Here is a 16605-nt window from a genome sequence, read left to right as displayed (position 1 = left end):
CAAAAGGAAACTGGTCGTCCTTCTCAGGCCCTCACGTACTTGGGTTATTCTCGCTGATTACAGCTGGAAACAATTGAGTTGCCTTTACGTATTTGTATGACTTGACTCTTCAAACACAAAGGTATATTTTTATTATTTGATATTTAGTATGAAAACGTATCTTAAATGCTAAGCTTTTTTTTTTTTTCCTTTTCCCATATTTAAGTCTTTTCTTTGGAGTCACTTTCTGATAGATGGGTAGTCATATTTGTTTTGGGGCAAAATATTGGGGGGAAATTTTTTTGGGGGGGAGAGAAATCTGGGATGTTTTTATAGTTTGGTAATGGCTATGAACTGTTTCTGTTTGCCTGAAAGGCTCAGTAAGGACTAGGATGCTGATGAAGCAGGTGGATGGGATGAGTGATGAGAGAAGCATAAATATAACGTAACTATCTTTAGTCAGTGAGAAGGAATAGTGGTACCACAAGACAGAAATCTCCCAAGTTTGAGTGTGGGCTTAGAGATATACTTTCTCACCAAGGGTAGGCATAAATTTATTTCTTTATGGAAAAATATACGTGAGTAGATGGAAATGTTTTATAGCATGTGCTCATTCATTCTTATATTACCTCTGTAATACTAAAGACAAATATTACAGGACCATTTTGTGAATGAGCGAGATCTGAAATTTAATGACTTGGTGGGACCCCCAGACTTAGAACAATGTGTATAAAGTATTTTAAGGAATTTTGTGCAAATGAAAACACGTGTCTTAGTAGGATGGATTAGTGAACTGGCTGTTGTGGAGTGGGGATGTCCCAAAGAGGATGACATTTAATATGTAAATTTCAAGCTCTTGGGAATATGTAGCCCCCCAATTTAAACCTGGCATTTGAAGAAACACATTATCTGCTCAGGTGGAATATTTTTTTGCTTCTCTAGGATGGTACGTATTTAGACAATAAAAGGAGAGCAAAATTTCCAAAGCTTATTCACTGCCCTCAATAATCCCTGACAGAGGAGGGGATCTGCCACACAGATCATCTAAACATGCTGATAATCCTGGCATGTTTTTATGTGGCTTCAGAATACGTGTGATCGACCATCTCTCTCGTTTGGAACATCTTGCATAGGCTAAAGACACAGTTGGGCAGAATACAGGCAAGGAGCCCTGGGCCATGGAAGGGTCCTTCTGGGATGAGTTGGAATAAATCAGAGCACAGCACTCATAATGGTAAACATTTGGTAGGACCCTCTGCAGCATGGAAGTGATGATCATGGTCAGCAAAATTTAGTTGTCTAGATACAGACTTTTTCTAAGGAAAGGGAGGCGACCCTCTCTCATTCTACTTTGTCCTGAAAGCCATCCCACTCTGACAAAAGAAACCCTCGCAGAAGTTAAAGAGCCATAAAGAGCTACCAAGAGGAAAGATTTTATCATTGTCCCGAGACCCACAATTAATTGCACCTGAAAAAAACATTTCTTTTTGGCTTATAGCTGACACTGATCTGTCTGTCTCTTGATCCCCTTCACCTCTCCCTAGGTTAAAAAGAAGATCAGGAGGCGGAACATCACCTTTTGGCTTTCTTGGCCTGATGCTGAATTCTCCAGGGTGAGCAAGGTGGATATTTCCAGATGTTACCTGGGCCTTGGCTGATGTAGTCATGTCAAAATGGGCAGTGGAATGGTTTCTAAAACTTCTAAGATTCTTTAGCTCTTCTCAATCACTTATAGGCATTTTACTGTGACTTCTTGTGAACTAAGAATTTTTTTGTAATTTGGCATCTTTTTAACCAATTTGAATTTCTACTCGTTTCCATGAGAGGAAGACATATGAACAGCACATCTTAGAGGGGAATTCAGCTCTATGCTGACTGACAGTTTCAGGGTTATGTAATCTCGAACGACTCAGAGAGCCTCATGACCCCCACAGTTTTTGTGAAGGTGCAGCTAGCCTGTGTGGTTTCTGATGAAAGCACTTCCTCTTCCTTTAATTTGGGACCATCTGCAAGATAAAACGCTTCCCTTCCAAACTTAGTGGATGAAAATATTTTATGCTCCTTGGGGGAGTTAACATTATTAACATTTATTAAACATTTATTTTGGGAACTGACTAGCAAGACCTCATTTAGCCCCCATAACACCATATGAAGTGGATATAATTAGCCTTATTTTATCGGTGGGGAAGTTGAGGCTTAGAGGGATTGGGCAGTTGGTTCAAGGTCCCCCAGGTAGTAAGTAGCAGAGCATGGATTTGAATCTGAGAGGGCTTGTCCCCATAGCCAGTGCCTTTGTCGCCAGGCCACTGGGACATCAGCAGAGGGTAGATCAACCTTTATCCAGGGCCCTGAATTCCCCAGGGTCTCTCCCTTGCCCGAGCTCACACCTGGTTATGACCTACTTTCACCTAACCCTTCACATTTTAAGAAGACTGCAGGAAAATCTTTCATTCCTCAAAGAGTGAAGCTATGTGGTAGAATTGATGGGAGTGGCTGGGCTAATGTTTGGGGAGAGGCAGCCTCTTATTAAACCAGTTTTAGACACAACAGCTGGTATTATAAATAAAGGGGAATCCTGCTGCCCGTTCGCCTTGCTCCTCTCAGGACATTCCCTTCCGTGCTGGAAGGCTGTCTCGGAAGAGCATTGCTAGTCACACCTCCGTGAAGGGCCCACTGCTGCTGCTCCTGAGGAGGGGAGCTGCGGGCACTTGGCAGACCCATTCACTGTTCTCCCGACCCCGCAATTGCAGTGAGTTAACTCCCTGTCTGAATTAACTTCTTTCAGAGGTAGCCCCCGGATAGAAATTTATGTTTTGTACCTGGTGTTTTGTTTTGTTTTGTTTTTGTTCATTTAACACAATTCTATTCTAGTTTGCATTTTTCCATAGGCCCTTTAGTATAAGGTGAGTGGAATAATAAATCTACTTGGTAAAATTCTCTGGTGAATTAAGGAACAATTTAGATATTCGTTTTTTTAAGGCAGTGCTTCCCAAACTTAAATGTGCTTAAGAATTACCTGCAGATCTTGTTGAACTACAGCTGTTTCAGTAGGTCTGGGGTGGAGCTTGTAATTCTGCATTGTTAGCAAGTTCCCACGTGGTGCTGATGTTGCTGGCCCAGGGTCCACCCTTTGAGTTGCAAAATTATAAGACTCCTTAAGTTCCAGTTCATAAGAAAAATTATGGAGTTTGTCTGGGAAATTTGCATATGTCATTTTACCATGTAGGACAGTGATTTTCAACCAGTGTGCTGCAAAAAAATTTAAAACATGCAATGCCTAACTATTTAGTGAGGGCCACTGATTTCTTTTCCCTTAGATTGTCAAATAAAAAAATGACAACAGCCAGTACAATAGCCATCCAGTGTGAGTGAATTAAAATTATACCTATTTATTTTTGTCATATCTGTAAAAAATATAATTTTTGGTATGCTGCTGAATTTTAATAATTAGTTTATGTGTGCCATGAGATGAAAAAGGTGGACAATCACTAATATAGGAAAATAAATTCTATTATGGCTATGTTAAACAACAGTGGTAATGCTACATTCTTTATACACAACACCAAATATCTAAATTAAACTTCTCAAAATTTTGTTAATCACCTAGATGTGTTATATTCATACAACGGCAATTTGCAGCTATTTGAAGGTATTAAAAATGCATATCTTATATTTTGTTTAGAATTTTAGCAGTGTGCAGATATTTTTAATATTGGTAGCAGACTTTTGGACACATTTTAGCATTGGTTAGTATGTGCGCATCTCCGGTCCTCTGACTTTTTCAGTCAAATTTGCTATTTGTCAAGGTGCCCATTTTTTTTAGAGTGGCTAATACTGTAAATAATGCCTTGTCAAAGAGGGCACTGTTTTCCCTCAGGGCAAAATTGGTTCTGGGGGGGAAATACCTTAGATATGTACAATGCTTTGTGGCTACCTGGAGGACTATAATAGATTAACAGATATATAGGATATCTGTGGTTTTAAACTCTCATCAGGGGACAATTCGGAAATAAAATGTCTAAAAAGTCTCCTGAGGAGGTGTGATCATGAGAGCACGTTTGAGGCACACAGCTGTAAGTGCTCGACACATATTTACTCAGTTGAACCTGAAAAGCCTTTTCTCTGGCCTGTTGAGTCTTCATGTCCATATCATCAGGGATTTCTTCAATACCTGCTTCCAGAAGAGGGATGATTTTTTTTTCCATATAGTTTTTTTAAGAAATATTTTTTTCTATGTGTTTATTATTTTCAGAAATTGTAATAAAATATACGTAACAAAATGTATCATCTTAACCATCTTTAAGTGTCATTAAGTACATCTTTAAGTGTCTTTCAGTTCAGTGGCATTAAGTACATTCACATTGTTGTGCAACCATGAACCGTCACTATTAGTCGTCTTCAGACATTTTTCATCTTCTCACACTGAAACCCCATATCCATTAGATAATGACTCCCCACTCCTCTGTTTCCCCCAGCCCTTGGCAACCACCATTCGACTTTCTATCTCTATGAATTTGATGACTCTAGGTACTTTATAGACGTGGAATCATACAATATTTGTCATTTTGTGACTGGCTTATTTCACTTAACATAATGTGCTCCAAGTTCATCTGTGCAATAGCACATGACAGAAATTTTTTCCTTTGTAAGACTGAATAATATCCCATCGTATATGTATATACTGCATTGTGTTTATCCTTTAATCCCTGATGGACACTTGGGTTGCTTTCACCTTTTGGCTATTATGCATACTGCTGCTATGAACATGGGTGGACTCTGTTTGAGTCCCTGCTTTCCGTTCTTTTAGGTGTACCTAGAAGTGGAATTGCTAGTTCATATAGTAATTCTATGTTTTATACGTTGAGGAACTGCCATACCTTTTTCTATAGCAACTGCACCATGATTTCTTTTGAACTCATGTTGCACAGTGTTTGCCACAGTGCAGTGAAAGAGTATGTACACCATGAAAATACGACAGAATATGATCTGTTCAGAGTACACAGTCTACTGAATGATTCAGCACCACTATTAAGACTAATTAACCTCCCCTACACCCTCACCCTTGCATGTCCACATACTACAGTGTGCACACTTAAAAACAAGGGCATGGCTGGGAGTAACTTCTCCGAGAATCACTGAGGTAATGCACTTAGAATATATGGGTCAGATTCTTTTGAAAATGTGGACCACTTACCATGCAATCTCACAAGTAAAGGAAATCTAGAGAGGCTGTGGGAGGCTTAAAAGCCACACAGGCAGTCCACAGATGTGGATGAAGATGATCTGAACCCAGAACACCTTGAGGATGGGTCACCTCTGCAGTGTAACCTCACAATCACTCCAGGAGTTTCAGTTGAACAAATAACGGAGAAGGGGGGAAAATAGTGAAAGACTTACTTATTTTCTAATCTGTGAAAAACTATTTTGAAGACTAGAAGACCTTTCTATTTTATGCCTCTGTCAAGGGTAAAGGAGGTGGGTTTCATTGGGGTGGAAGATAAGGCTGAGAATTTACCCTTGGCGTCTCTAGTGTCATCATAGAGGAACTGGAACATTCTGAAGGGTGGCGCATGCTGATATATCATGGACCTTCCCAGCCCTGCTGTTCTCTCCTGATGTCTCATATATTCTAGGCAGCCAAGGAAAGCAGTTTTGTTTATTTATCTGTGGTTGTGAACAGCACTCAGTGTTAAGATGGGAAGAGGTTCTTAAACACAACACCAGTGTCCAACTGGAGGGGTGGTGCCAGATTGCTGCCAGACAGGAGGTAGAGTGTGCGGTGATGATGTTCAAGGACAGGCTCTCTCCACCCGTACTTCACTTATGTTTGTAAGTTATCCAGATTTCATGGTGGTTCATTTTGGGGGGCCTCTCTTAAAATGCAAGCCTTTGGGAAAGGATACTGTTTATGTCTCAATGTGAATTAATTTTGAAATGCCTTCTTGAAGTTTCACCGGAAGAGAAGGACACAGAGACTGTCCTGGTCAGACAGCACTGGGAATGGAATGTGATCGTCAAAATCAAACTCAGTGCCTCCTCGATGCTCCCTCACCTGGCTTTTGTTATTTCCGTTCAGGGTGTTACCACGCTATGGATCTGGAGGCCTTGCAGTTACCTCTGACTCTCTTACCTCTTTCTGTGTTCAGTCTGTTGCCAGTCCTGTAGATTATACAGAGTACATATGTACTTTCTCTAAACAAATTCCCCCTTTCTGTTCCCATAAGGCACCACTCTAGTTCAGCCTTTCATGACCTGTCATCTTGACCCTCGCGGATCGCCTACACGCAGCTGCCACTCCATCCTTCCTAAAGCATGGCTTTGCTCATGCTTTTACTCCGTTCAGAACCCCTGGATGGTTTCCCGTGGCTGATTACATTAACTCCAGCATTCTTAGGTGGCATCAAGGCCCTGTCGGGTAGGGCTGCAGATTAACTCCACGATTCTTTCCTTTATTCTCTTCAAGTTGGGCTGCTGGTCCAAAGAATGCTTAACAATCAAGTATCAAAGTGGATAATAATTATAACTACCATCATTGAGTGTGTACTGTGTGCCAGGAATTGTTCTAGGCATATCATGTGCTCTACTTCGTTTAACCCATATTCTTACTGAATGAGTTAATACACTCATTTGACGGGTGAGAAAACAGTCTTAGAGAAGTTAATTAAGGTTATGTGGCTATTAAGTGAATGGAGCTGCGATTTGAACCCGGCTTTGTTTGACTTCAAAGCCCTATGTTTTAAGCAGGGGACGAAGACTCTATATATTATAGGCAAGAATTCTATCTTGGATAAATGGGGCAAGAATTAGTGTGCTATTGTCCAGAGTTCGTGAGGACTTCATGTTGAGTAAGAGGTGGAAGTAGGATGTGATAGGGCATTAGTTTGCTAGGGCTGCCCTATCACAATAGCACAGACTGGGTGTCTTAAGTAACAGAAGTTATTTTCTCACAGTCTGGAGGCTGGAAGTCCAAGATCAAAGTGCCAGCAGGGCTGGTTTCTCCTGAGGCCTGTCCCGTTGGCTTGCAGGCAGCTGCCTTCTGCATGACCACGTGGCCTTTCTTTGCAGAATCCCTTCTGTTTCTCTCCAAGGACACCAGTCAGATTGCATTTCGCAAATCCTCATAGCCTTCTTTACCTTAATTACTTCTTTAAAGGCCCTGTCTCCAAACACAATCACGTTCTGAAGTATCGGGGGTTAGGGCTTTAACCTAAGAATGTCGGGGAGGGACACGAGTCTGTGGATAATAAATTGATTTGATGTAGTTGGATTTTAGAGCAGGCATAGGTATGTAATTTTGATGTGGGAGGTCATAGGGTCCAGTTGTGGTCGAGCAGGGGAAAAGTGAACATCATGGCTCTCCCAAATGAACTTCCAGCTGCTCTTACATGTGATGGTAGTGGGAATGAGGGCTACGGGGGAGGTGGGAAGCATACTGGAGAAGGAACTATTAGGACTTTTCTACAGTGGAATAAAGCAGCAGGGAGAGTCAAATCTTTAAGTCCTCTAGAAATTTGTAGAACAATGAAGATTGTCTTTTGGTAGGGGTAGAGGAACAAAGAGGGAATATGGCAAGTTTGGTTTTCAACTTGTAGATTATACTCTTGGCAATGTGGAATTAGAACTCAGAAGAGTTCAGAGTTGGAGATAGGAATCTGGAGTCTTCATGCAGGTCAGAGCTGTACCTGTGGGACTGGGGAAGCTTGCTCAGAATTCAGATAAGACAAGAGACAAGAATTCTCAGGTCTGAAATTGCTTTGCTGTCATATCGATTCTGAATATAGTATGGAGGTTTTCCAGAACCTCTCTAGCTAAAATAGCACCTTGGACTCTCTCCCTTTGTTTTTCTTCATAGCACATTATCATCACTTGACATTATATCGATATAGCTATTTGATTATTGTCTGTCTTTCCCAGTAGAATGTAAGCTTCATGAGGGCACAGACTTTTTATTCGGTACTATATTCCTAATACCTGGAAGAGAGTACAAAGCATTGTAGCTCATCAATAAATATTTGCTGAATGAATCTAAGATTAGATTAACTTTTATGATCAGTAGAACTTAAATTGATAATTGCTGGATATTGCCTTTTCATCTTTTCTTAAAATGAAATTTTGTTCTTTAACAAATACCTTTAGTAAATGAACACACAGACATTTATATTTGAGAATCTTGACATATACAACTTAAAAGCAGTTTTGTTTCTCTTTGTTTTCCCTTACATTGTACTTTCCCAAAGTCAAGATTATCTAGTCTCTTCTCTGTGATACATTTCTTATGAGAAAAAAGGTGTGACTTTCTTTAAAAATCCAGGCATTTCAGCAGTCTGGTTACTCTTACCAGATCATCTGTTTGCATTTCTTTCCTTCTTTTTTTGGTAATTTTCATAGAAGGTTATTTTTGAAGACTTTGATTTCTGTTAGTTTTCTCTTCCTGTTACAATACCTGTATTTAAAGATTCCCATCTCATTATATCTATATTGGTCCAGCATTCCATACAAACATAAGTCTGTCGCCTTTCTCTATAATTTTCTCCAGAAGACTACTAGGTATGGTATAGCATCTCATAAATTACAGCTATAGGTAGGATAGGCACTTAAACCAAGTCTACCCCTTCTTCTTTATTCTAAGAAATCATAATCAAAGGTAAACCTGAATCTGTATTTCACCTTATGAAATCTAGGCTCTCTTTTTCAGATAGTCCAAGTGGTGTAAATGGTACTAGAATTATTGAGAAAAATAATTAAAAGCAATAGTTATTCAACAGATGGGGAATTCCTCCATAAAGGATTATTGAAATCACTGGGGCAGTGTTTTCAAGGGCCACACAACATCATTTTGAACATCGTACTAGCCAGAGCATCTTACTGATGGAAATGAGTCATACATCTCAGTTGTGCTGGGGGAAGAAAAGGGTTGGGAATCACTGGTCACAGATTCTGAAGGTTCAAGTGAACAGAACACCTGAAACTAAAAGCTGCCTTTGTTCCTATCTATCCTCTCCTTTTTATCACAGGATTGCCTATTGGTCTCCCAAACAATTTGCTAGAATTTTTTTGGAACTTTAAAAGTGTAGAGCATGATGGAAGAGGACACTCTGCAGGGCAACAGGACAAGTCTGTAAAATTCAGAATGAAGTTAAGAGGTGGAATTTGAGCATGCTTATTTGGAAATAGAGAAAAATGGAAGGATGTCAACAGGATGTTAAGGATGTTTTCTGAAACCCATGGCCAATTTAGTGCATCTTTATGAATAGTTCATTATAATGGTTTCTGACTTCCAAACTTTAAAATTATGATTTTAAAAATACAGTGGGCTCCTTCCTAGCCTGTTTGATTGCATAAATGTGAAAGTGCTCTGGGAGAAAAATGCTATAAGGTATGACTGTCACCAGGAGGAGACCAGGCCCAGAGCAGGTCTGCCTCAGGCCAGCCTGTAGTGTTTGGGTTCCTGACTTCATGCAGAAAAAATTTCACAATACATATCCAGGTGTTTTTGAAAGTATATTTATTAAAGCTGGTGACAGTGAAATAAGGATGGGCTTAGGGTAGAAGAAACAACAGTAGAGAGTGTAGTGGGGCTGCTTTGGCTCTCTAGAAAGAAGTGAGCCTCAAAGGACTGTGTGGACTCATGAGACGTAAAAGTCACAGTGACAGAAGTGAGCTAAGGTGGGGCTGTTGTCAGCTCACTGGAAAGTCAGAGAAAAGGGGGCCTTGGAGACAGGATTGGGAGTTAACCCTGGACGAGCTGTTGATGCCTGTTGCTCCCCAGGTTGCAAGTGTCATGTGGACCCTCAGAATTTAGGAAAAAAGAGAGCAAAAGTGCATGCCCAAGAAAAGGAGGGGCACAGGTGCACTCTAAGGTGAGAGCTCTGGTTTCCTTTATTTTGAGGGGTTTTATCTGTGTTCTAAAGGCAGGAATTTTAGGGGAGGTCTCAAAGGAGGATCTCAATAGAAAATTCATCAGCTTTTCAGGTGTGCCTTTTAATATGCTGAATCATCAGAATAAGCATATAGAGGAGTCAGGGTCATTCGCTGGTCAGTTTCACCTTTAGAGGGGGGCAAGGTGGATATGCCCCAACAGGGCCTAGTATATGGAAACCATTTGCTCCTAAGTGTCATTGGTTAGTGGAGATAAGACCTTGTGATTTATTTTCTGGCTGGAAATTACTTGGCTAGTATATTCAGTCATCTGCCTCAGCTTCCACATTCCACTTGCCAAGGAATTTACCTAGCTTCTTACTGTCCTGCCTCATGACTAGACTGGTTTTTGTTCAATATGTCATTGATCCTTCCCTGTTTCTCCCAGCCACTTATATACACAAATAGGATGGAGCTGTACTCATTGGTCATCATAATTTATGGGAATGGGAAGGGCACTAACATTAAGCATCTAAAATATGTCAAATACTTTACATACCTTGTACATTATCTCATGTGATTTTAGCAACTTCATTTAGATACTAGTAACACAGTTTATATATGAGTAAACTGAGGCTCAGATGTTAGAGAACGTGCCCAAGGTCACATAGCTGGTAAGTGCTCGAGCTGAATTTGAAGGCTGCAAAGCCGCAACATCACAGTGCATAGTCTTTTAGTAATGAGAGTTCAGATTTTCTCATTAATTCCAATATTAAATTATCCTTTCAATGACAAAATTATTTTTATAGATGTACATGTTTGTTGTATTTTGTCTGCTAATGTGGGTTACAGTTGGAAAGATTTCGTAACTGTGTTTTCCCCCTTAATCTTGAACCATTCTCCCAGGCATCAATTACATTAGAGATAAAGTACCTAACCTAAGGTTCAGTACATGGTGGACATTCAGTAGTAGCAGTTATTATTAACCTTATCAGTATATCAAAGTATTATTATATTGTGCATCTGCAATATTATTTTGGGGGTAATGGTGTCTGTTCTGCACACGATCTAGGCTAATTTCTCCTCAGCTCTTTCTATCTGGCACATGCTACTGTCTTTGCTTATAGAAATTCAAAATAAATCCCTGTAGACTATGTGAAAAAAGTACCCCCCCAAAAAAAACCCCAAAAGCCCCCAAACCTCAGGTTTAAAAATCTGAATTAAAAGTTCTAGAAGCAAAATTCTTCTTGATAAAATGTGACATGTATGGCATTCATGCCTTCATATAGGCATGCAGTTATATTCTCATCCCTAATCTGACAGAATGTGTTGTCTGTGTTCACAAGGGAAGGGAAAAGGAGTTTATGAATATGGAAATTTTAAAAAAGATATCAACGTATGAATCAGTCCAATCAACATGTTTATTAAGCAACTATGTACTGAGCATTTACAAGTATAGCACCTTATTTCTATATTAAAAAGGTATTATGCTCAAATTAACACACCTGTCAAATTGAACATTTTCTTCTAGAAAAAAGGGTTTAAATCAATCCCTAAAGGATGCACATGGGCCAGTGTTTAAAACAAAGGAAGAGTGAAGGGTCTTTCTGTCAAAAATCTTTGCTTACTTACTTCACTTTCCCAAATTTAACTGTGAGACATTCAGTCCTTTGGGCTTAATGTATTGCCTTCAAAATTTTTTTTCCTCAAAAAGTAAATATTCCCATGAATGATAACAAAGTTATTTATTTACATTACAATGTGAATCAGCTTATCAGGGTCTTCTTCCTGAAAGCTGAGCTAACTTCCCAAGGATTGGAGTTTTTATCAAGGAACATAGAGTAGGGATAATTTTGGACTGTGTTTTACTGTCTGGAATCTGCAGATTTGTGTGGGAAAGAGTGATGAGAGAATGGAGTGGGGAAAAGGAGAAAAAAGGAAGTTGGGAGAAGGTAACTTTCTTTTTTCACCATTCTGTTTAAGGTGGCTCAGATTTAGCATCCTTTAAAGGAGCAAGAGTTGATAATATTCCCACATTCAGTACTTGTGGTGGTGGTTTCATTTATACACGTGGAAACAGAAGATTTGAATTGTCAACAAGGCAGAGAAAGCAGAAGCAACCACGGAACTTGTAATGCTCTGCCCTTTTGGACGAAACTCCCCTACATCATTTGTATTTCTCTGTGTGTCTTTTATGGATAACATTCATCATTACATAGAAACCAGGAACACCCTCATACGCTAAGAACGATTTAAGGGTGACTTTTAGGGAAGTGCACTAGTTTCGTGTGGATGTTTTCTGTGAGTTTCATTATTAGAGAGTGGGTTACACTAGGGTAGCCAGCACTTCAGACCAACATCGAACATTATTCTGTCACATCATATGATGTCGTGTGAATCATATACACATTTTTATTATGATATTCTCAAAGCCAGTGGAAAAAAAACCTTTCATTTCTTTATGAATGAAGTGTTAAAGAGGAAGACAATTTTGTTTTGTTTTCCAGTTTACAGGTTTGGATTTTAGTCTGCTGGTGGGCTGGAAGGTATGTCGGGGTACTGCAGTGCTGCTGTGATTCAGCCTCGGTACACAGGGCATCTAGTTGATCAGGATAGTTAGCAGTGTGACCTGGCCTTGTACAAGGAGCCTCTTCCGCCCATCCGTCAGAGGACAGCCTTGTGTACCTACTGGAAAACAGTGGGGTTAGTTTACATAGTGGATGCCTCACCCTCAACATCATAGGCATTCAGAAAATATGTGTGGGACAGAGTGGTACATGGCACTTCTTTATAGATACTTTCAGCAAGAGAAAGCTCCAGAGAGGGACATTCCAGTATTAACTTTGCCTTAACACCATCAGTCCATAATATGCAAGGTTGTACATACTGTACATACCATACTTAGAAGTGTTTCAAGTTCATTCTTCCGCACTGAGAAAAGCGTTCCAAGTTGTGGAAGCCCTTTGCTAATTCATCTGTATGATGATTAGGTTACTAGTCAGGTGGGTCTATTTACTTGCTTTGAGAAATTTCCTCAACAGAAATAAAAGGGTAGACTGTGCTTTGATATCAGATGTTAATAATGTGCTGCAAACAGGACCTAGAAAATTACTTCCTAAGACAACTTTTTGGTCTTTCCAGGCTAAAACACACAAAATAATGTGTGGTGCATTTGTAAGGGAGCAGGGTGTGGATCTTACTAGCTGCAGCTGCCTGTGCCATAGCCTGGGAGGTCGGATGTTATAAGTCTTCTTGGGAATGTGTTAGTCTTGATAGTACTGAGTATATGTATTTCAGTAATAGTAATAGTATCTGAATATATGACCAGGATGTTCATACTTCTGGATAGATAGAAACTCCACTAAGACAGGGATTTTTGTTTGGTATACTGCTGTGTCCTAGTGCCTGTCATTTAGAAGTTACTACCATATTGAATAATAAGTGAATTTGAAAATATATGGTCTATAAATAAAAATTTTAAAGTAAATAAAAAAGAAAAATGAATGGTCTAATTTATTCATCTGCATTTAAAAATATCTCAGAAATATGAATGTTTTCTTGAGAGTTTAAACAGTGTTTCACATTGCAATGGAGAAAGCAAATTATTATTTTTCAAGGATAGCAGCTAACAAAGGAATATATGACATAACATGGTATCTGTTTTGAAAGCTCCTGAAAACATTTTAAATTATTTACAAAGTTGATATTAACCAAAGAATCCTGGGTGAAAGACAGCTGGGTTTTTATATTTACAAGACATGAAAATAGTTGTGTAGTAATCCAGGTGCTGAGAATGAAGGTATTCTAATTCAGGGGTCTATTTTGATGTCTGTGTGGTTTTCCATGTAAAATAAGTTTCAAAGCATTTACATTTGTTTCCATTATTCAATCAAATATGCACTATGTCACAAGTATTTGGTTACTTACAAAGCATATGTGTCCTGGGAAATTATAGCATAGTAGAAGCAGACTCATAAGTGGATACTTGCAACACAATTTAAGAGCCATGATGGAAGTCTGTATGGATTCACAGAAGAGGGGCCCTTATGCCAAACTGGGGGTGAGAGTGAGGGTGGGAGGCAGGAGGGTCAGGGAAGGCTTCAGGGGACTTGGGTGTTGATCTGAGTCTTGGGGAAGGTGAGCATGAGTTGGCCAGGTGAGGAAGGGGAGAGCATTCTATGCAGAGGCAGCAGCAGAAGTGCTGGAGCTTTGGGAACTCTATTCAGTTTGGTATTACTGCAGGTAATGAGGAAGATGAGGCTTGTGAGGAAGGCAGGGTTGGACAACTGCCATTCTAAGAAGACTGCACTCGATGCTAAAGATGATAGGGAGCCATCAAAGGATCTTTCAGTAGAGGAATTCTTAGATTTGGTTGCAGATATGGCATGCTGATAGTAATCTGGAGGATGGTTTTAGGCAGCCAAGACTAGATGGACAATCATTTGGCTCAGGTGAGAGATGAAGGCCTGTCTTGGACAGTTTAAATTCTTTGTCTTGGACAAAGAAAGTTACCAGAACCAGGTGTTCAACAATTAGTAGTCCAATATGAAATTACCAGTTTGAATTATATGGCATTATCTATATTCTATCAATAAAAAAATTAAAAATCTTTACTAGCTTATTTTTAAAACTATATTTTCTAAATTAGGAAAAAACACTTACTGAGAAGAACAGTATTGTTTTACATCTTTTAAAATCTCTTAATGTTTGGCTCTACGGAAGACACTTTCTCATATCTGTTCCTGTACTTAATTAGTTGCAATATGTTGTTTTGGTTGAAGAGTATGAAGAAAATTTGGCCTTATACACATGTGTAGTTGGAAAAGGAAAAAATGTTTTATTATTTTTTTCAGATAAATGTGGATATTCTTTAATGTTATGTCCAAATCAGCAGTTGTTTCTTAAGGATAAATACAATGTGGAATTTGAAACCATATCAATGAACTTTTTCCCTCTAATATGTTAATATTCCTTGGTTTCTCTTGCACCTTGAATGAAATGTGTGATTTTTGTAACATCTTGCATTGTTCATTTGGAAAATATTGGTTAATTGCATTATACACATTTTTTTTTCTTTCTTTTAAAACATTTTATTGAATTTATTGGGGTGACATTGGTTAATAAAATTATAGAGATTTCAAGTATACAATTCTATAATACATCATCTGTATATTGTATTGTGTGCTCACCACCCAAAGTCAAGTCTCCTTCCGTCGTTACCATTTCTCCCTCTTTAACCTCTCCATACTGTTGTTGTCTGTGTCTATGAGGTTGTTTTTTTTTTATGCTTAATTCCTTTACCTTTTTACCCAGCTCCCCAAACTCCTGACCCTCTGACAGCTGTCAGTGTCTTCTATGTATCTACTAGTCTGTTTCTATATTGTATGTTTGTTTATTTTGTTCATTAGGTTCCACATAAAAGTGAAATCATATGGTACTTGTCTGTCTCTAACTGGCTTATTTCACTTAGCATAATACTGTCCAGGTCCATCCATTCTGTCCCAGAAAGTAAGATTTCCCTTTATTATTTTTTTTTTACTATGGCCAAGTAGTATTACATTATGTAAGTGTACCACAGCTTTTTTATCCACTCATCTACTGATGGGTACTTGGGCTGCCTTCCAATCTTGGCTATAGTAAATAATGCTGAAATAAACATAGAGATGCATATATTCTTTCGAAGTAGTGTTTTGGATTTCTTCAGATAAATTCCAAGAGTGGAATCGCTGGGTGATAAGGCAATTTAGGTTTCTGAAGTAACTTCATACTGCTTTCCACAGTGACTGCACCAGTCTGCATTCTCACCAACAGTGCACAAGCGTTCCCTTTTCTCTACATCCTTGCCAACACTTGTTTGTTGATTTATTGACGAGAGCCATTTTAACAGGTGTGAGGTGATATCCCATTATGGTTTTGATTTGCATTTATCTGATGACTAGTGACGCCGAGCATCTTTTCATATGCCTTTTGCCATCTGTATATCCTCTTTGGAGAATCGTCTATTCAGGTCTTTCCCCATTTTTTCATTGGACTGTTTGTTGTTTGGTGTTGAGTTCTGTAAATTGTTTATAAATTGTGGATATTAATCCCTTATCAGATGTATCATTGGAGAATATGTTCTCCTATTCGGTAGGTTGTCTTTCATTATGTTGATGGTATCCTTCGTCGTGCAAAAACTTTTTAGTTTGATGTAGTCCCATTTGTTTTTTTCCTTTGCTTCCCTTGCCCAAGGAGATATATCTGTAAAAATATTGCTATGAGAAATGTCCAAGATTTTACTGTCTATGTTTTCTTCTAGGACTTTTATGATTTTAAGTCTTACATTTAAGTGTTTAATCCATTTTGAGTTCATTTTTGTGTATGGTGTAAGAAGGTGGTCTAGTTTCACTTTTTTGCACATATCTGTTCAATTTTACCAACACTATTTAATATACTATCTTTACTCCATTATAAGTTCTTGCCTCCATTGTCTAATATTAGTTGACTATAAAGGCATGGATTTATTTCTGGACTCTCTATTATGTTCCAGTGATCTATATGTCTGTTTTTATGCCACTACCATGCTGTATTGATTATTGTGGTCTTGTAGTATAGTTTGATATCAGTTAGTATGAAACTTCAACGTTGTTCTTTTTTCTCAAGGTTGCTGTGGTTATTTGGGGTCTTGTGGTTCCATATAAATTTTTAGATATTTGTTCAAGTTCTGTGAAATATGCCATTGGCATCTTGATAGGAATTGCATTGAATCTATAGATTGCTTTGGGTAGT

General features: G+C 38.8%; 1 protein-coding gene across 1 annotated transcript in view; it reads left to right on the top strand.

Annotated features, from left to right (window-relative positions):
* NFKBIZ (NFKB inhibitor zeta) overlaps positions 1-16605 on the top strand; it is a 33103-nt gene continuing 16498 nt past the window's right edge. Inside the window, exons 1-2 of the mRNA XM_036243811.1 lie at positions 1-121; positions 1524-1592. The gene's annotated coding sequence lies outside the window, so the exon portion shown is untranslated. The remainder of the gene's footprint in view (positions 122-1523; positions 1593-16605) is intronic.

This window comes from Molossus molossus, unplaced genomic scaffold, assembly GCF_014108415.1.
Source record: "Molossus molossus isolate mMolMol1 unplaced genomic scaffold, mMolMol1.p scaffold_m16_p_5, whole genome shotgun sequence".
NCBI lineage: Eukaryota > Metazoa > Chordata > Mammalia > Chiroptera > Molossidae > Molossus > Molossus molossus.
Note: the sequence above shows the minus strand (reverse complement) of the source record. Positions and strands in the feature narration are given on the sequence as shown.